Source organism: Drosophila pseudoobscura, chromosome 3 (assembly GCF_009870125.1).
Source record: "Drosophila pseudoobscura strain MV-25-SWS-2005 chromosome 3, UCI_Dpse_MV25, whole genome shotgun sequence".
Taxonomy (NCBI): Eukaryota; Metazoa; Arthropoda; class Insecta; order Diptera; family Drosophilidae; genus Drosophila; species Drosophila pseudoobscura.
In genome coordinates, this window is record NC_046680.1 from 16,761,472 (window position 1) to 16,783,193 (window position 21,722).

The following is a 21,722-nucleotide window of genomic DNA, read 5'->3' on the forward strand; positions in this document are numbered from 1 at the left end:
TCTCCGTCTCGGTCTCAGGATTGGGTTTGGGTTTGGATTTATGAAGGTGTGAGACCACTGCCACGTCAGCGTCAGCGTTATGGCAACCAACGGCGGCGCTCGAAACACCTGCCCATGGTGGCAAGCACCGGTCTACCCCGTGTTGCGTATACGCTCAGTTGCACCGCAAAATGAGCGAAAATCGCAGCATCTATTTGCCATGGCAATGGAAATTGGTAAATGGGAAATGGTAAAGGCAATGTGTCTCTTTTAATAAAATATCACCATTTAATTGGTAGGGCAACCGGGTGCCCGGGCGGACAGTGAATCTGTGCCTGCTGTTTCAGAGGGAATTTACTTTTGTCAGTATAACATTTATTTGATCAATTATAATGTTAAAACACACTCATCACATGGTTTTATTAGTGTTGAAATCGTTAGATAACGAGAATTCTATAAAATGTATATACAATGAACTCATCCTTCTCCCAAACCGCTCGACCGATTCTTATGAAATTGTTGATGTACCTATGTATGTACATATATTAAGTCAAAATTCCGATAGGTTGTAAAGTATTTTGAACCTTCTCGGCGGAAAGCAAAGATTAAGAGAAATGGATCGGTAGATTATTCTAAAAAATATGTGATGGAAACAAAATTCACTTTTGATAAAGAGAGCTTGTAGGAACAATGTTCTGCTCAGTTCTTGTTCTCGTTTACGGTTGTATTTCTGATGTGAGACTGAAGATTCCTGATGTGGGGCTCGTCTTTCCTTGACTCTCGAAGGCATTTCTGTGCCTCACGTCAGCATCTGATGGCTAACAGCGGCACTGAGACTGGGACTGGGTGAGTGTCTCCTCACTAATTAATTCAAAGCCAAGTGCAAAGATTCACACGAATGTGAATGGTAAGAGAGAGCTCTGCCTAAATGGCTGCAATCAATTAAGAGCCAACAAAGTCAACCGTTTGCCATATCGATGTCGGGCCAGCAGCTGTGATAGCATTCCCATCGCCCCAGCATCCAGCATCCAGGCTCCATCTCCCATCTACGACAGCCAGCAAATTAATGAACAACGCACCCAATTGAAGTAAATGGCAGGAGCGTAAACGAGAATGGAAATGAGCTGGATGACAGGCTCATATTTGCATATTCATGTTGCACAGGGTGAGTGTGGGGCGAGTGTGTGTGGTGTGTCGGTGTCAAGCAGCACCAGCAGCTGGGGCAGGATCTGCCAATGTGTCCATACATACATATCTGCATCTGCAGTCGTATCCGCATCTGAATGTCTGCATGGGAATGTGTGTGTGTGCGCTTAGCTATTGCTTCCGCCCAACTGGTCAACGAATTTTCTGTGTAAATGCCTTTGGTTTACTTTAATTAGTTGTTTAGTTTGTCTAGCTAAGTGAGTGCCGTAAAAAAACAAGTGAAACTAAAACGCCAGCGAGACAGATGGCAATTGGCAGAGGCAGCCAGCCTCCTCTCTAATGGAACTAACCCCAGAGGGAAGGCCCCCAGTGCGTTCTGCAGTTAATGGACGGGACGCACTTCATTAGATATTCTCTTTCCGATGCTAATAAGCATGCACTCAATGTGCAAATAGTTTGAGAGCTGAAATACGACTAGAACTGCAAAAGCTATACACTCAGCTTGTTCTGAGATGAGGCTTAGAGCTTGATGTTTACGGGATTTTTGTTGAGACCCCAAAGTGAACTTTGTTTTTGGGGGGACACAACCACAAAGGCATTAAAGAAATATGTTAAGGGCAAGATGCATACTATATATTCAAACAAATATATTAAAAAACCATTGAAAAGTTTAAATTCGAAATTTTTGGCCTAAAAAGTGGCAGAGCTTTTAAATTTGTCTCCCTCTGGCGTCAACAAATTGACGTGTGAAGCCTTCAAAACAACGCCAAATTAGGTCCTGATTCGACACCCACCATCACAACTTTGAAGACTGTCTGCCATGACAACGAAAATTAATAAAAGCAAAACAGAAAGCAGCTAAAGAAGAAGAAAAACCTGCATCTTGGGAAGGCGATGCCTCAGATACCCTTGCAGAATTAATTTATCAAAAAATTAATAAGTGACTTTTTGTTGGATTTCGCTTACAAGACCGATTGATCCTTCGAGTATGTCCCGTATATCTGTGAAAAGCCATAACCAGAAGGCTTTAGAATGGAGGGACTATCAGGCACACTCATGGCAAAGGATAAACTGAAGTCGACCTGCGTCTCAAATATCTGCTTGAGCTCAGTATACCTTTTGCAAGGGTATTAAAAGAGAAACAAGAGTAACAAATATTGTCACATGCATAAAAAGGGCCTCACAATTTAACGCTCGAATGTTTCAACAGACGTCGACATATGTTGGCGTCTGCATGTGTGGGTCTTCGCATATCCGTGTGTGTGCGTGTATGGATCTGCACGTCTACGGGTATGTTTATGTGTATATGTATGTGTGTGCGAGCTGGCAGCGCTGCGTGTATGAAAGTTTTTAATAATACTTGGGCAAAATACCAAAGGAAAAACTTTTATTAATAAAGTTTCTTTCTTTCGTCGTTGCACTCCATACGACGAGCCCGGCCAGCAGCCCGCCCGGCAGACAGTGTCTCCCTTCCGTTCTTCTCCTCTTCTGGACACCTATAAGTTTCCTTCCCCTTGGCTCTAGCTCCAAAGCTTTAATTACAGCGGGAGAAAAAACTAAAGACCCCACCCACAGCAGGATGTTGTAATTTTGCATCACATACGCAGAGATACGCAATAAAGGCGGTAGAATTTATGCGTAATGGGGGCTCATGCACTAGGTCTACGATCTGGCAGAAGGGGAAACCATAACTCAAGTTATTTAATGTCTATCCTCTAGATAAAAAGTGAAAATCATCAAGATCGGACATCATAATATTTCCCGCCGCATAAACGGCCCATTTTGAAATGAGTAGAGACATTAAGAGAGGGGACACTTGTCGCGTTGGCAACAATTGCAACATCCCCCAAAAGCCTTGTCCCTCGTCCTATCCATAGATCCACGCTGCATGTTCAAGTGCACAATTTCTGCCTCTGGCGGCAATATTAAAATTTAAGCTGAAATGCCATCGAGTGAAAGGCTAAAAGCAGGCCCGGAAATAGTTTCTCGCGTCTCTCTCTCTCTCTCTCTCTCTCTCCATCCCTCTCCCACCCACTCTGCTGCTGTCTCTTTCTGGCTTGCCAATTTCGCTTCCGATTTCGTTGATTCTTTTTCTGTGTTTTTGATTTTGCCGTATTTGTCTGGTGATAGAAATGCAGAGCCGCTGGCAGTTTTACCAGCAACTTTTGCCCAAATACTTTTAATTAAAATTTCAAATTATTTTCGCCTTTCGCAGACGTCGACAGTGTGAAGGCTAGTACAAGGGAGGGGAAGGAGGCAGGAAGCGCAGATGGAGATGGAGATGGAGACAAAGATGAGCACAAGTACAGTTAGCAAGTGCAATGCCGCACAAGATGGCGTCGGGGCAGGAGACAGGAGACAAAGCAAGCGGCAGGATCGAGAAATGCGAAAATGCAAAATGCTGAAATATTCAAAGCGCATTTTCAATTTAAAAGTTTTGCGCTCAGGCATATTTATTTATTTTATTTCGTAATTTTTGTTTTTTCTCCCATCATTGAGCTGGGAATGTGGCTGAGATGCGGCTCTTTGACCGAAACTTTGCCTCCAAAGTAGGCAATGTCATCGGAGTGGGCGGGGTTCTTTTGGAAACGAGCAGCAGAGGCAACTTAATGCAATTTCGCTCCAGCAGATTTCATTTGTGTGACAAATGGTGGGCGTGGCCATGCAAATCGCAAATAAAAAGAACTCATTAAAAGTTTATGCCACAAACTTTGGCACCCTACCCCCTGCCCCAGACCTGGCCCACTTTTTCCTCCCAACTGCAACTTGTTTTCCCTCCACTGTATCCACTGTCTCCACTGTCCACGAGAGATCTGGAGGAAGCTTTTCCACTGATTGCATTTGTTTGCCTTTCTGCGGTGGCGAGGGCCAGGGCCAGAGGCTGGGCTTGGCCCTTCTTCTATTTGTATTTTTTTTGGGTGTCATGCTGTAGTTCTGAAAGCGAGTCAGCGACAGCTTATGGTAAAACTATCAATTGCCTGGCAGCCTACACTGCAAACTTTCTGAAACGTTTTTATCTACGATACTGTTTTTCAATATTGTTTCGGTTTCTTTTTGGGTACTTTCGGAATGCTTTAAAGGAAACGAGGGGGAATGTTGTGAGTTGCTGCGGCGACCGCAACTCTACATTTATACCCGATTCATAGTCAGTATGGCTCTCCTCCACCAGACAGCGCTAATATTGAACGACACGACACAGAGTGTAAGCGAGAGAGACAGAAAACGTGTCTGAACATGTCGTCGGGCGTATACTTGTAACAGTGACATATCACAGAAGTCCGGATATAAAATTTCGTTGCTCTAGCTCTTATAGGTAGTCTTTGAGCACTAGGCGCTGATAGGGTCCGACACACGGACAGACACACATGGCTCAATCGACTTGGCTATTGATGCTGATCAAGAATATATATGTATACTTTATGGGGTCGGAAACGCTTCCTTCTGGACGTTACACACGTCCACTTTCACCACAAGTCTGATATATCCCTATACTCATTTTGAATATCGGGCAAAAGAAATATTGCCTACAAAAACACTCGAATTTTGTAGAATGTTTGGTAATAAAGGTATAAACCTTACTAATCTTTTCATGTCTCATTAGATTCGCAATCAATGGTATTATTGATTGTTTGTACCTGTCCGGTAATCCATTAATTCCAATAATCGCACATCTATATCAGGTTTCAATGGAAACAGTTCCGACACTCGCTATCAAATCATTAGGGAAATTTCTGTGGAAAAACTGGACTGGAACGACATTCAAGATTTGCTTCTTGGGTTTGACATCCCTCAGGAGCGGCACGTGCAGGCTCCAAGTTCAAAAAGTCAATTCAAATTAAACAAGCCATTTGATTCCCATAAAAATGGTAGAATGCGACTGCCAGTATTTATTATCCGCCGCTAAATTCGCACGTTGCATGTTCAGATAATGCAGGTCGCTTGCCAGGTAGACTCTCTGAACGGGGGCCCAGAGCGAAACGTGGCTGGCCACACCCCAAAGACAGGTAAATAAAACTGAAATTATTTTGTACAGCGACAGAAATAATAAAAATAAAGCAATCTAGAAAGGCGGTTTGTGCGCACACACACAAATTAGTCAAAGTGGACCTTGAAAAAAAGAATCTGGTAAAAGAATGAGAAACGTCGCTGGCGAGGGGGGGCGAGATTTCAATTAGCCGACGGACGGATGACGGCGTGTCCAGCAATTAGGTGTGTTTTAGTCGGCTAAAACGATTCTAATCGTCTGTGCTTGAACATAGATCTTGTCTTTTTTCTTTGATTTTTTTGTTTGTGGGCTTGAACACTTTTTTGTTGGCATGTTGTCGGTGACATTAGCGGCAGTTGTAGTCGCCGCCGCCCCTTACTGCAACCGCAATCGCTGGCCCACACACAGATTGCGGTCCGGGCAGGACACAGCCTTTGTCTGATTATGCAACTCAGATATGACAAATTTAATTAAGGTTAATTTTCAGTTCACATAACATTTCCAGGCGGGAATATTCTCAGGGCAGGGTATGAGGCTAGGGTATGATGCGAATGGGAGATACTCTGACCACCTTGTAGAGATTGCGGTATATGGAACTACCACCATCGATCAATGATCAATCTATCGAGGGCAACCCTTGGCAAGTGCCATACCACAGGAAAGTGGCGCCAGTATTCACGTTACCGCCACACCACACTGGAGGTCACTCGTCGCTTTTTCTAGAATAGACACATCACAGGGTGTACTCCACTTCCATCTATACTTTGGACGAATGCCAAACGTTCTGGGGCTGGCTCTGGGCTCTGTTTTATCTGAAATTGCAAATCGAATGCAGTGCAATGCATTTGTCGGAGCAGCCAGGAGAAGGGCAGCCGTCCTATGCCCCCTCCAGTTTGCCCCTGTGTGTGCCTGTGTGTGTGTGTGAAAAGGTCAAAGGCATTCGATTAACTTTAATTTGCGCGGCTCTTTTTTGCTTCTTACGTCTGTGAGTGTGTTTGTGTGTGCTTTTGTCTATGTGGGAATAGTAGAGAGTCTCCATTGTTTTGCGGCAGTCGATTCAGTTAGCAGAGACGTTGAGTCGCTGATGTTTCAATAGTTCAGGTGTGCCCCGTTCGAAGCGGCGTGAAAGCCAAACCTACTTCTTCTTCCTGGCGCATCTTCCTGCCTGATAGTCGTCTATGGGGCATAGACGACTTACAATGAACTGTGCTTTGATTTATGCCATCTGCATCATGGCCACCATGTCATAGTTCAACTCCGGCACTGTTGCCCTGCGAGTGTTGGGCGTGGTTTAGCGGTTAACCCACATTACCAAATACATATTCAATACCCAATGAATTTTTGTGGGTCAATAGCTAATTGCGGCTGCGGCCGAAACTCTGAGAGTCTGAGGCACGCGACAGGCGAACGAAAATGTCACTGCCGCAGGAGAACGGCTGGCTTGGCTGGCCAACGAAAGAGTTGGCCAAATTGATAGCCAAATTTGGCGGGCAAGTGACGTGTTTTCCAAGACAGCTCTCGGAGCTTGGAGCCGCAGCTGGGACCCCGAGCGGATCGAGAGTGGGGCGAGTGGGGTGTGGGCCTCACTCATAAAATATACATAACCAATCGAATATGCTGTGTTCTGCCAGTCTGCACGGCCGGACCGGACTAGTCTGTCAGTTAGTTGAAATTAATTTGCACAGCCAAGCAAAATAATTTACGGTCTATGCTGAGTTTTCCCCTCCTCCCTGCCACCGCACAGACGACCAGATAATTGAGGTGGACCTGAAGATGTGGGCAGGTTTCGGTTTCTGGCTGCAACTTTTTTTTGTATACGCTCATTGCCGGACGCGTGACATATCACGAAATTCTGTTAACGGCTTTTCCGAAAAGTTAGTGCCGGCCGAAGGAGCGACGGAGTTGTAGGAGGAAGAGGTGGCCAGAACTGGAAGCTGTCAATTAGTTGTAGGTACATCAAGCGAACACGTCGTCTACTGGCATCGAATCGAATCGAACTGGTTTGGCAAGCGCTCAGCCAAAATAAAATTCGTTTTGATGGAAAATATTATTTTTGAGGTAATCATGGAAAAACGATTTGGTGGAGATACGAGTATTGCAGGGGAAATCGAAAGGGAGAATTCTTTGGAAACAACAGAGGGATAATCAACTCTAAATTGGAAAATCCTCCCCCATAACCCATTTGGCTAGATCGAATGGCACGCTCTTGCTCTCGATTGGAATAGTGTTGCTCAGGAGTTTGCTAATAAATGCGAATTTCGAGAATCGTTCGGACATACGAGTTGTGTTAATTGCTGGCCAGAAATTGCCCTGCTCTCGTTTGCAGCTGGTGGCACACAAATCTTGTCACCGTGCACCGGGTCCAAGGCAAATATTCACGCAGCATGCAACTAGGCCGTCATCAGCAGCCCCCCCAGTGGAGATTGGAGGCTGCGTCGGCGACGTTCATTTCTCATTTGATCTTTATCGCCTGGCAACATGCAAACATGCGGCCTGATGGGCAGAGCCCTCCTCCTGACTCCTCCCGAGTCGCCTCGCCGCCTTGCTGCCTCCACCTTCGTTCCACCCAGCATCTCCATTGACTGTCGGACGGACCTCTGATACTGATTGTAATCAAGATTGGCTTTTGCATGCGCTCGACTGCCAAAGCGATTTGTGGCCTGGAAAACTTTTTCGCTGCGTTGGCTTTTCATTTCTGTGTGAGTGAGCGACATTTCAAGGTTTTCTTCGCAGCAGTTGCCTCGGGGCACATGCCACTCCGGGCCACGCCCTCCGTCGGTCCATGCCGCACCGAAACACTGCGGCTGCTGCCTCTCTTTTTCAATTTGCAAGTTTTTAATTTCCATTCCGTCTCTAATTAGTGTGCCATGTTCCAGATGGCCAGACCCGAGAACCGACCCGGTGATCTGGGTCGCGCTATAAGTAGCACGCACAATTCGGACACCTTGCACGGCTTCAATTCGGGTCTCCTTCTTTGCCGGGACAGTGCCCGGACTCCTAGTATAATGTTTGTGTACAAGTAGAGACAATGGATGGGTGTAAATCATGTTCGCTGTCTGTCCTAGACTTGACTTGACTTTGCTTGACTTGCGGTCAATGGCTTGTGCATAATGGTTGCTCCAAAGAGCAACACCAACACCAACAGCAACAACAACCATTGAGTCTTGGGGCATTTGCAAACAATGACATTATGCTGACGTTTATTAATCGCATTTGCGAAATTAATGTCGTGACATTTTCGGTTTAATGTAGTTGTAATAAATAAATGCGCCGTTTATACAGACACTAACCGAAAAAACACAAGTAAAAAAATCAATAGTCCCATAGACAGGCAGCAGACAGTTGCTGCTTTCAATGGTCCAGCTTATGTAATGCCAATTTGCATATAACAAATGGGCCAATAACCTGCTTCTTTAATACGAACTAAAGGCGCGGAAACTATGTCACATTCCTTTAGTACTAGAACATTATTATTTGAAATTACCTTTCTAGTGTTTCTTATTCAAGTTTAAACAAATCTTTCTAGTATTTCCAATCATATTTTTATGAAAAAAATATATGTTTTGAACAAGCGAAAAAAAAACTAAAAAATAGAAAATGAAAAAAAATCTACATCTCCTTACCCCAGATGGGACTCGAACCCACAATCCCCGGCTTAGGAGGCCGATGCCTTATCCATTAGGCCACTGGGGCACGTCTTAGTAAGTGGCTAACTGCGAATACAATCTACGGGCGGAACATGCGCGTAGATAGCAAAGCAGATCGTATATGTACCTAAGCATGAGTGTGTATATGTGTATGTACAGCAGTCTGTATGCGTATTTACACAGCTGTTTATTATTTACTTTATGTTCTTTAAAGGGTCGCAAATTCGTTCATCCAAGCATTCTTACCTGTGAAATCGAACATGAAATATAAAGCAATATCTTTGATATTAAAAGTTAAAAATATTAATAGCAAACATATTTTAGATTATACACGAATGGCGAATGTTCTAAATAACGAAAAGAACAAATATAACCCAGAAATGAAGTCAATATTGTTTACTTGATTCGTTTTTCCATTGAAAAATACCTTTATTTACCCAGTTGTTTTCCTCCAAAGAATGTTCTATTGTTTAGTGGTTGGTTCTTGTGCTGCTCTCCGGCAGCACACGTGCAGCTCATGTCGGATTTTTGTCAGCACATACGATATGCCCCAGTGGCCTAATGGATAAGGCATCGGCCTCCTAAGCCGGGGATTGTGGGTTCGAGTCCCATCTGGGGTAAGGAGAAGTAACTTTTTTCATATTCTTTGTGTTTTTCTAAAATTTTTACTGTTATACTATTTGTAAGAAATTGTTGATTGGTAAAAGTTTTAAATAGATTCTGTTTAGTCTTTCGCACCTGAGAATTTCTAGGCAGAAACAATAGAATACTCAAATATAAGGAACGAATTTTAAGTTTATCTAGACAGAGCGTCTCTGGCGGGTATCCCTGCAGTATTTTCGATGTCACATCAAATCAGATTAGCACCGATATGCTGCCACTCCCCGCAGCATAAGCTATGAAAACTAGTCGAGGCAGTTGACATTTCGCTGTGCCACTTCCACTAAATTTAACAACTTTACAAGCCAACATCTTTTCATATCGTTTTCACCCCGGCTTTTAAATGGCAATCAACTTTCTGATGAGTTGTCAAAAAGGCCGCACCGTCTGCCGACTGACATTAGGTGGCTGAGTGCTGTTGCTGCGGTTGTTGCATCATGGGGTGTGGTGTGGCATGCCATCGACCGAGAGATCCACTCAAAAGTTTGCCAAAAATAGCGGCTCATAATTTCACTTTCGCTATCTGAAATATGCATGGCCATAAAATATGCCAACGCCAAACGACCAAATGGCCACCCAGGGAGACGACGCTCGGCAGTCAGTAGGAAGGAGGCACGACAGGCAGTGTCTGATGGAGGCTAGTACGTATGTAGATGGAAGACCCATTCCTGGCATTAAAGTTGCATACAGGCAGCTCTAGAGGAAAAAAAGAAACAAAAAAATACCAAAAAGAGGGCCCGCATAGTTTCATTTGCTTTGCGATTCCACCAAAGTTCGGCTGAGTATGCGGTGTATTTTAGGGTGGAGGGATAGGGTCGGGATTTGGGGCTGCCTCATCATTAATGTAAATTCATTGTTGCAGTGGGGGAGGCAGATACCTAGTGGGTGTGGTGCTGTTTCTGCCTGCACTACAGCATTTCATACTAAATATTTGATATGAATTCAACTTTCCCACGTAGTCATAATCCATAAAGTGTAAAAAAGAGTAGTCCGGAGACTGCTCCAGACTAAGCAAATGACCTGTAATAAGATAAACATAAATATAAACTATTTCTGGATAGGGGCGTTCGAATAAAGCCAAGTTGTTTGTTACCAGTACTGTTTATTTATGATTCCTCTCCATCCGAACCATCGTGTCGGACATACTCTCAGTTTCCTCCCGAGTGTAGAGTTTTGCACAAAATTAATGACTAGAGCACTTTTGGCATCAGGTCGAATCTAGGCCAAAGTCCGACCCGAGCCCAGGCCCAAGCCCAGGCCCAGGCCCAGGCCCAGAAAAGATTCGACGAACAGCCCACAAAAGCTGGCGGAAAAAGGCATTCTCTCCACTTTATGGAATGCATTTCTCTGCAGATTGCATTTGTTGCATTTTACTTAATTGAAAAAGGCCAGCAATGTGGGGGAAGGCCGTAAATGGACAATATCGCTGGTTGTCCCTGGCCCTCTATATGGGATGCATGTGCACTTCATAAAGCTGACAGGGCCCGGCACAGGAGCGGCTATAAAAGAACATGACCAAAGCGGGCGACGAGGAGACAAACACACACCAAAATAGACCGCCAACAGGCACAAACAGGCAACAGCAACAAAAACAAGAGCCCAACCAACATCGCTGGCGGTGGCAGCAAACAACGAGCTGCAAAAATTATCTACTCAGATTATGTCGAGATTAATTACATACGTTGAGCGCCATTGTCTTGTCAATAAATTGTCGTCGTCGTCGACGTCGCCCGGCATCGTGTGGCCCAAAGATAAGAGAGAGCCTCCGACTACCGAAATGTTAACTGGCTTTTCTTTTTTATTTTTTCTTTTTTTTTGCAGCATTTTCTGCTGTTGTTTTTGGCTGATGCTGTCAAAAATTGTTGCTCAACCGAACCGAAGCGGAGAGGAGCCAAGCCTTTGGCTCAGCCATCGCCACCGCCATTGCCGGGTTGCTAATTAATTTAGAAATGTTACCCACCAAAGGGAGCGCCCCATCGTCCACCGTTAGCCGCCGAATAATAATGAAATGATATAGGTTTAATCCGCCAGATAAGCATCGCGCAGCATCTACCAGCCAAAGTGCTTGCAAAGTGCGCGTTAATTAATGGGGCGAAAGGGGCAGCGACTCCTGGCCCGGTTCATTTGAAGATGTGGCCAGCGATGAATTTAGTGCATGTTAAACGCCGAATGGTCAGAGTAAATTTCAGGCCGCGATGCAGATGCAGACCTCCTTAGATGTGGCCGTTGAGGTTGGGGCTAAAAGTAAACGGAGGTTAGGCTTCCAGTGCATAGAAAGGGCTGTCTAGAATGGATAAAATATATATAAAATATAGCTCCAGATGAGTGTTTGCTCGTTTCCAAGAAGTGCACAGTGCCTACAAATATTCAGAACTAAATAGTTACGATAATATTTCGCTAGTTTCGCTTTTGGTTAGACCAAGGCCATTTCACAGAAAACAAAAGTGTAGGATTGAAGTTCATTAGATATTTCTTGAGTGCCGGACATGTGCAATGGCTTGTCTCTACCCACCCGGTAGATTAATTTACAGTGTTATATTTCACACAAGCGAGCAATTATCTGCTGGTTAACGCTCATTATTCATCATTAGCAAAACATGCCTAGAACTGAATGAAGAAATATGTAGCAGTGCACTGTAACACTGTCCTCTGTCCGAAGGTAAATAATTAATTGAATTAAAACTACTTATAGCTGAGACAGTTGCTCTGTTCATGCAAATCAATGTATTATTGCAATAAGTTGCAATTCGTTTAAGATATAATATGTACGAGTAAATATGACTACCACTTGTGGACTGTATCATCGGGGAAATCCCCTTGGCTGTGTACAAAGCATTTCCATTACTTGGGTACTCATTTTGCAAGTGCAACCGCCTCCACATCCACACTTTCGAGTAGTTGACTGTTTATTTTTGGAAGTTCCATCGATGGACAGGGGGTAAACTTTTGGGGCTTTCAAGCTGTTTACCAACCACGCACCCCAAAAGCTCTGATCCTCCAACCTCACACACACACACACACACACAAACACAGAGGCACGCACATGATTTCCCAAGTGAGTAACGGTACGGACTCCACATTGCCGCCATTTTGCTGGCGGCCATTTCTCGTCTGTCGCCGTCGCCGTCGCGTGCCGCCTGAATAATTGATGCCGTGATGGGTTAAGAGTCGGCTGCGTCTGAGTCGGCGTACTTATACGTATACTTCCTATTAATGAGTTCTCACTGCCTATATACATAATGTATATAATTTATAGGCCTGTGGATGCGGCCCACCCGCCCACGTCGTAGTTGACAAATAAGCGCTTAAGCAATTTGCCACCGTCGCAACTTCAGCATCCCAGCAGGCTTCATAAGTGAATATTAAATAAATTTTCCAGTTATTGCCGCCACAAGCTGCCTGAGCTGTCTGAGCTGCCTGGTGGCGAGGGCTACAATGTGAGGGGCAGCGATGTGGGGCTGCATACAACTTGTAATTAATGTCAAATATTTACACATTTGCTGGAGAGATCAAAGGTCTGCCTGTCAGTCTCTCAGCAGCGTTGCTAATTAAATGAGTATTTATATTCAAATTACACAAAACTACTTAAAGGATTCGCCCTGCCAAAGGGGCGGGTTGGAGCGGGAACTGGAAGGGTTTATCTAGGAACAGCTGGCGGCTATGCCAATCCTTGACTTGGGAAAAAATGCGGACCAACTACCCTTCCATTGGCAAGACCACCACCACAATGAGGGCTTACCAAGAGAAAGAAGGATGAGGACAGACTATATATTCACTTCATTTAGAAATATTAAATAAGACAAAATTGTTTACACATCAAAAATGTTTTTAATACACTTTATGCTCAAAGACATTTGACTATTCTATCGATTCGACAGCGTTTCACGTTCCAGGTCACGCTCCTAACAACCTTTTTTATAGAGTTCTACCAGCCGCCTCATTCTTCGCATGCAATTTGGCACACAAGTTTCTTTAAACGTCCTCGAACGCTCGTCAAGGTAGACCAGTGCCTGAAATGCTTCTAGCTATTATTGCACTTTGCAATTTGACGAATTTAAAGAGAGAACAGCAGCAGCAGCGGCAGCAGCTCATACAATTTATTTCGAGTGGGGGCGGGAAAATCTCTGTGCGATTTCAAAATGCATTTCCGTCAAACCGTATTACGGGCTTAGCCGTGACAAGAACCATACGGCCAACATGTTCCAAGCTCACACACGAGTGCATTTAACCGTTACATGGCCTACGCACATGTCTCTGTATTTGTGTGTGTGTGATCTGTTGTTGCCTGCCTGCTCTGTTGCCGCGGCCTAAACGGTGCTCCAGTGTCCGGCTATCAGGGCTCTCGGCTCCGGTACTGTTGCGGCTCTGTTAGCGGCGTCCGTAACGGAAATGTTGGCGCACACGAAATGCATTTTGTACCCGAATTTCCTACTTCCGGTATCTTTTTGACAGCCCCTGCCCAACCAGTCGGGAGCGTGGGAGAGTGAGCGGAAATGAGCTTATGTGCATGCGGCCGGGAAACTAACCCACACTCTCCGACGCTCTCTCTATCTCTCCGTGGCTCCCACGCACATAGGAGCTTTTCTCCACATATGCTCGCGTTCGTGTGCATTCGTGCCGCCGAGCCGGAAGTGACCGAGCAGGGCCGAGCATTGCATGCATTCGTGGAAGCTTGCGGGGCTTTTAAGCTCCGTTATGCTGTGCTTTCGGCTGCATTTGCAACCACACTGCGACAACAACAACTTCTTCAGCTTTCTGGGGGCTCTTCTTTGTTGGGGGCCACTCACGTGTGCCACCGATTCGACTGAATGACTCATTGTACTGCCGGGAGTCGTGTGTTGCCGGGTTGATTGATTGGTTAATGAAGTTATTAGATAGGTGTGATTGTCGGACTACCTACGCTCAATGCCACCCCGGCAGCATGGCAATGTGGCAGGCAAATTAAGTGCCTCATTAGATCGTTTTGATAGCTGTGCTGTACCTGTGCCCCTGTGGGCGGTGTAATAATGCTGGGTATGCAATCAAAATGAACACAACTGGAACTTGATTTGTTTCCCATGGTTAGTGTGGCATTAATTGCTTCAATTTGGTTCAAATGGGTTGAGATGTCATTGATAAATTGTAGATATTCCAGATCCATCAATATTTCCTCTGCAGAGTTATGCGGTCATTTGCAACACTGAAATGGCGCTTTACCAACACTAATAGACGCTCTAAAGAGGCTTAGCGGGCGCTCATCACAAAATATCCTCTCTCTTTGAGCCATTTAGTCTCTTTCCCATACCAAAAACGAAGCAAACCAAAACCGATTGAATCCAATTCCGCTAGAGAAATATGATAACAGCTTTGGCCGCTTGTCACTAATGCTGACAAGGTCACATTGTCAACGTCAGTACGCGTGCGTAAACCAATAAAATTTGTCTAAAACGGCCAAGACAATAGCCAAATAAACAAGGCCTAAACGGGCTGCGGACAGATCGCAGCGGGACGGTAATGGGGCAGATACATACATAGATCGCTGGCCAGGGTGCCAGAGAGCCAGAGAGGCGCAGCTAAACTGGCTTTAATGATTCAATCCCAAATATGGGTGTCAATAAGTTAACAGACAGACAATGTTGCACTTGCCGCAGCCAAAAGCGACCGCAGCCGCGGCCCCAGCCCCAGCCGCAGCCCCAGCAGAACGGTTGCCCCTACGAGGAGCATCGACTCTCAGACGCGGACCCAGACATCTCCAGGCTGCTGCAGAAATTATGAAATGCATTTAATTTTGTTGCACACTTTTTGTGCGGTCCAGCAGCTCCGCCGCAGCTAGCTCCTTAGCTCTTTGGGCCTTTGGAAAATCTATAAAAATTCCATTGACCATAATTTAAGCCATCGACATTGGCATTGGACTTGCTCGTGGTCTTGCTCTTGGACTCGGGCTCGTACTCGGTCTTGGTCTTGGACTAGTGCACACTGTGTTTGGCCAACTGTTTAAGGAAGCAAATGTTTCCGTGCAGCTGCCAACTGGTTGACAACTTGTGCGGACCTGTGTTTTATGTGCCAGTTGCTGCTTCTGGTGCTGGTGGTGGTGGTGGTGCTGCTGCTGCTACAGTTGGAGATGCAGTGGCTGGCTCGAGTTTATATTGCAATCTGTCCGCAATCATGTCACATCGTTCCACAACTGGTTCTGCCTGGGTCACTGGCTGCTGCCTCTGCTCATCCCCAGCCTCATCTGCTGCTGCTACTGTTTCTGCTCCCGCTCCTGCTCCTGCTCCTGCTCCTGCATGTGGCTAATGAGCTCCGAGGGCGTTGCAGCACTGCGCTGAGAGGGCATTTCATATAAAATGTTTATGGCTGTCATTGACCAAGGCAATGGTGGGAGCGAAAGCTCCAACCCATAAATCTCAAGTGAATGCCAGTCGAGCATCCAAGGATGCATAAAACTTCTGACATTACGGGTAAGAGCCAGACACCCGCGCTGGAGAGAGTGGGAGAGTGGTAGTCTTTTGCCAGGACATCAAAAGTTGCTCCTGGCTGGCCGTAAACAAATAAACAACAATCTGGGAAAACAACTGGCCAAGAATTTGCTGCCAAACAATGGCCAAGCCTGTCCAAGAAGCAGTAGTAGCAGAGCAGAAAAAGAATTGTAACGCAGTCAACAAGGACACTGTCATAACTTTTTTAATGTTCCCGGCGGGTGAGGCGAGGCGACTGAAGGGCGGCCAGGGCGACCAGGGCTGGTCAGACAGCTGACAGTAGATAAATTCTAAGCAAAGCAACTTTAGCTGGCTTTGGCAGCCAAGTTGCAGCCCGCCAGCAAACTTGCCCAGACATTTCTCTTGGCCACATTGCGCTCTTTGACAAATCGCAAAGTGCACCCAAGTCGGACCAAATAAAAGGCCGAAACAAAGAACAGCACAACAAAAAATCAGCTGGAAAGCGGCGCTTCGGCTTTCTTAGGATTGGCTCTGTCCGAGTCCTGCAGTTGTCCTCTGCTGCCGGACCCCATAAATCTCCCGGGCTACTTAATTTTTCAGTACCCTTGCTTCCATATAACTTCTATATGATTCTGGGGTATCTGGTCCGTGCCACCTTGCTGCACAGAGCGAGCCCAGCATGCAAATGTGATGCCTGTCCCATGCAATTGACAGCTGACACAGTTGGCAAAGTCCGACGGGCCAAAAAGTTGACTGGGTTAGGAAGGGGTTTAGTTTGGCTAGGTTTGATTTGGTTGGGACGGATCACTCTGATATTGGGCTGCACTGAATTGCCAATTGCATAATTGATTACTATTGTCTGTAGCTTAAATTGGATTTGTTCGATGCGTGCAAATAAATATTTGAAGTATCGAATGCACATACAAGGAATATGTACATATTAGTATATGATATTCGTATGTCATTTGGAATCCCTGTGAACGGTGGTTCCACTTATGGACTCGGGGAAATATTATTTGGCAAAACAAATTATATCTGTTGGTAATAACAATTCGAAATTCATTTCATTGCAGATAGTTCAACGTAAAGCATTCATGCTCTCATATAGTAGGTATTTTGAAACGACAGAGAAACCATTTGACAGAAATTAAAAATCGAATCGGTGAACACCCATAGAGACACTCAGCTTGATAATAACTCGTTTTCGGTTGTACAGCTAATAGTATGGAACACTGATATGATACCTGCACATCGGGTATACAAATCTTGGCAACATTATTCACCTGCTCTCCCTGTGACAAACCTCTCCTCAAATTAGATATACCCTGTGTAACCGATACCTGGTTAAACAAAAAAACAATCAACTGCGTGTAACTTAATTAACAGTTTGATTGATTGGACTTATTGTACTGCTGATATAATCGTGCCGGGACAGACTGACTGACAGGGAAATACAGAATTATTTTTAACCAAATGTCACGCACGCACTTATTATAAAACGAAATGCAGATAGAAGCTCGACATATTTGAATATATTAATTGCGGAGACAAATATTGGCGCTGGATCATTATTTTGCATTTTCGAATCGAACTGGCCAGCTAATACTGCGATTTGCATTTCAATTATGACTTCAATTTCGGATTGGGTAAAGCGCCAATCAATCAAGGGAGTTGGAGTGTGTTTATCCAGCATATTTACACGTTCAGAATGTGTAAATGCATTGCACGGTATTCAAAAATCTCTGAGCATAGGTTTACCAGATGGGGAGGGTACACAGATTCCTCTTCTAAATACAACCAAAATGGCTGCGGGAACACCTGAACATCCGCAAATAGGAATAAGGACTGTAATTTGTGGCCCGTCATTGCATTAGCATTGAAAAGAAATAAAATATAATTTATTATCAGCCGGTTGTCATTGTGACGGCACAGAAGGCTCTGCCAATTGGGTGTCGATGCGAAATTATTAATTTTCTCGCATTGCTCGTCGTCCCAGGGCTCACGAGCCCTTCCTGTCCAGGCTTTCCTTTCGCGGACGGCGTGTGAATGTGACGGCGACGGCGAAGGCGATGGCAACGGCGATGCGATGGTGAGTATGGAATGCGTTTGCCTTCGCCTTTGCTTTTCCTTCGAACGCATCATTACGATAACAATCGCAGCTAAACGGCAGCGACAGCGACAGCAACAGCAACAGCAACAGTTGCCAATGTCAGATGCTGCGAGGTGGATAGCTGGATGTTCGTCTCGGTCTTCATTTAAAATTCCTGGCGTTGCTTAATAATGCAAGATTCATGTCGATATGTCAATGCGTTTGCGCGCAATCGATCATTTTGGCGAGAAGGAGATGGCTGTGGAGCTCTGGAGCCCGGGACCTCTGGACCTCGAGCCGGATCACAGAGCGGACGCGTCCGTGGGCCCATATCACAAACACACTCTCCATGGCCTGTCCTTGTTTGACATAATGTCGCCAGATTAACAGGGGCGATAAACCATCAAGCAGTTGTTTAGTTCGCAGCCATTATCTCCGCGAAGTTGGCAATTTTATGGGACGGCTTATTACACGATTTGGTCACGGCTAACAATACATCACGCAGTCACACGACCAGTGATAAGGTCCCGGAGAGCAGAACAGACGGACAGACCAGTCCTGGACGGAGACAAAAACTTATCAATTAAGCAGTTGGTGATCTCTCTCTCTCTCATTACATGAGCTCTACTGTCAAATATCCAATAATTTATGGCACGCTCGTTCCAGCCAGCGATCATTCGAGCATCGACCATCAACCATCGACAATCGAGTACGTCAACTGCTCGCCGAGAAACATTGATTTATGCCTGCCTGTCTGCCACTTTTTGTGGCAGTAGTCGGACAGAGTTGTCATAAGGACACAGCAGAAGAAGCAGCATCAGTAGCAGCAGAAGCAGCCGACAGCCGCGGAGGACAACTTGAGCAGCAAAACCCTTTTGCAGCATTTAATAGTTATTTTATGTTAAGTTGTCATTCCTCCACACCGAATCCAGGCAACGCGCATCCCATGCCAGCCATCTCCAAACATGTTTATTTTCTATACATCATCGGCCGTAACGATAATACGATTATGTACCTCTAATATTTATTTATACTCGTGTACTCATTGCTATGCGGACCCGGGGGATATTTTCGAGGTGTCAGAAACTAATTATGTATATGGCGGTCGTGTTGGGGCGAGGCTTTTGGTCATTTCCATATTTCGTTTTGACATTTCGTTGTTTTCTCTTGCACATTATGCAAATCAGTTGGACGTTTCATATTTAATTTGGATTTTTCAACTTATTTTTCTCTCTTATTTTAGGTAATTATGGGGAGCCTTTGAGTGCGTGACAAGGTTTACCAAAGAGTAGACCTGACAAAGTGGGATTTACGCCCTTGTTTTGACGACTATCTGAAGAATCGAACAATATATGGTAATCAGACCGAAAATCACTCAACATTTCATTCCACGAGTAGCTGTATCACACGACATCTTAGCCAGATCTCACGTGGAACATAGCCGTTGTCCTTTGCATGCTCGACAACTTTAACGAACCACAATCACCCACCCATAAATCAGGACCATAAAAGCGAACTAAAGAAGTGGCCGCTCAAACGATTTGATTACATTTTCAATCTAATTCACAAGCTCTCTGGCCAAAGTGTCTATTAAATGTCATTTGCAAATCGCGAACAATTTTTTGGTGGCAATCAGAAAGTGTTTCACATATAAATTCACACATAAAAATCTCTGGCCGGACCCGCTTAGCCGCTGACAGGTCACAATTCATACAAACTCTCGTATGTGGCATAAATTTGGACCCGTTCTCTGGGCGGGGTGCCACAGCAAGCCTGCCTGCCTTCCGTGGCAGACATTTATTATATTTCAAACAAAGGCGCCAAAAGAGCGAAACGAACGTTTGCAATAATACGACTTCTTGCTCCGCCAACTGCTGGCTGGCGACAATTGCAAATGAAATATAATTTTAATATTTTATAGACATGCTGGCACACACGGACACACACACACATGGCTTCTGGTAGAAGGGGAACCAGTCCTAGAATTTGTAACCCACATAATAAATGGCAGTCGACTTCTTACTTTTTCAATATATGTATATTCTTTTGGGTTCTGTGACAACTCTTTATTGGGTTTTCTTTTTCGGTAATTTATGATGGAAATTAATATGCAGCCAGCGGTGCCTTCTGGGCACGGTCGGACCCCGTCGGCAGGGAATTATTAGTATATTAATGTGGAAATTATGCAAACGATTCGTACAAATTAATACGCCAATGATACGCCTCAAAAATTTGTCAACAAAGCTGGATTTTTTGACACCTGGCCGGATAGCAAGTGGCAGAAGTCAGCGCAGGGAGAGAGTCACACGTTTTGACTGGATTCAAACGGGGTTACGGCATTGAAGATGGTGGCTAAAATAGCGCAGCACATGAGTGCATTTTAATATGAATTCGAGTTCTGAATATGTATTGAATTCGGCTCAAAAAGATACTTTGTATCGAAGTCAATCAACTTAAGGTTGTACTGTTGCGTCTTACTTGCAGTTCCTCACGGAAATCCTACTAGCCATCGTGTTTCAAATAGCCTTTGGCCACTGATCGATTGATTCCCGCCGATGGATGGCATTTCGAATAAGGAGTTATTCATTGCCCTGGTCTAGCTTAATGCCTGCATGAGTTTTCCACCTGATTGGCGTATGGTACTGGGGCGATTAACTGCTCATTTACCCTAGATAATGGGGGCAATAAATTCGCTGTCTATTCGCGCACGGTTCACTTTCACTATATGAATGTATGTGTATTCGTTGTATGTGTTTGGTCGTCGGCAAATGCCAAACGGCCACAGACGACTTTTCATTTTCAATCAACACGCTGCCCGATCAGATGTAGTGTACCTGTTCGAGAGAAGGAGGAGGAGTAGGCCGACACCTGCCGCCATTCCAAGCGTTTCTCGATACGTCACAGAGACCCAGAGCCAATGTCTGGGCGAGCAATTAATTTGACATGCAAGCGAGACCCAGCCTGGCTTTACTCCGTTGGGACGGCGGTAAAAAAGGGTAACGAAAGCGAAACGGCCAATAAAATGCTGGGCCCCTCGCTGCAGCCATGTAAATCCTTTCACTTTCTGTCCCAGCCACGGAAAATGCTCGTAAATCGGTATCTGCAAAAGGCCTCAAGACAGCCAGCGAGTGGGAGAGCCGCTTACGGAGATCTGAGCACTGCGATTTCCACGGATCTGGTTGAGGATGATGGCTGGGCACGACTTCGCTGCAGTGCGGTAATGTGTTTAGAGGAGGTGGATCAACCGGGCGGATCAATCAAATGCCAGTCAAAGCAATTTTCGGTAGCAAACAAATTCGAACGCAATAACTGCTTGATAAATCGCTGGAAATTCAATTAAACTGCTCGCTTAGTAGAAAATAAAGCGGCCCGGCTAGCTCATAATTATATTTGCCAATTGCATTCGCAGTATTTTTCCCTGCGCTCGATGTGGGCACACACATAGCCCATAGCCCCCCGTATCGCTATCTGGTAATCTCTTTAACTACATATAGCCGAAACATTCTTTTCGGTCAGCATTTTTGTGCGTTTCATGCCCCATGTGGGTCAACGCGGCGAATGCGCAATTTTCCTTAGCCAAATCATGGCCCGAATGGACGCGGGGAGGGGATCATGTGGGTCTGCAGCATTCAGCATGCAACATGAAACATGGCACATGTGATAGGCATTTATATGTTATTACCCCGAATCGGAACCACTTCGAGTCTAGTTTTTTGCCAGTTGGTCGCGGACAGTGCGGACAGAAACAGTTGTAAAACATTATAATAACCATTGACAAAAACAATAATGGCAGAAAC

General features: G+C 45.1%; 2 long non-coding RNA genes and 2 other non-coding genes across 4 annotated transcripts; 3 read left to right on the plus strand and 1 right to left on the minus strand.

Moving 5' to 3' along the window:
• Window positions 1-8,730: 8,730 nt before the first annotated feature.
• TRNAR-CCU (transfer RNA arginine (anticodon CCU)) lies at window positions 8,731-8,803 on the minus strand. The gene has a single exon. It is a non-coding gene; the product is annotated as a tRNA-Arg (tRNA).
• Window positions 8,804-9,304: 501 nt separating this feature from the next.
• TRNAR-CCU (transfer RNA arginine (anticodon CCU)) lies at window positions 9,305-9,377 on the plus strand. The gene has a single exon. It is a non-coding gene; the product is annotated as a tRNA-Arg (tRNA).
• Window positions 9,378-17,747: 8,370 nt separating this feature from the next.
• Window positions 17,748-18,952, plus strand: LOC26532928 (uncharacterized). Its single transcript, XR_001452322.2, has 2 exons — window positions 17,748-17,925; window positions 17,996-18,952. It is a non-coding gene; the product is annotated as an uncharacterized lncRNA (long non-coding RNA).
• Window positions 18,953-20,716: 1,764 nt separating this feature from the next.
• Window positions 20,717-21,312, plus strand: LOC26533527 (uncharacterized). Its single transcript, XR_001452325.2, has 2 exons — window positions 20,717-20,921; window positions 20,999-21,312. It is a non-coding gene; the product is annotated as an uncharacterized lncRNA (long non-coding RNA).
• Window positions 21,313-21,722: the final 410 nt, after the last annotated feature.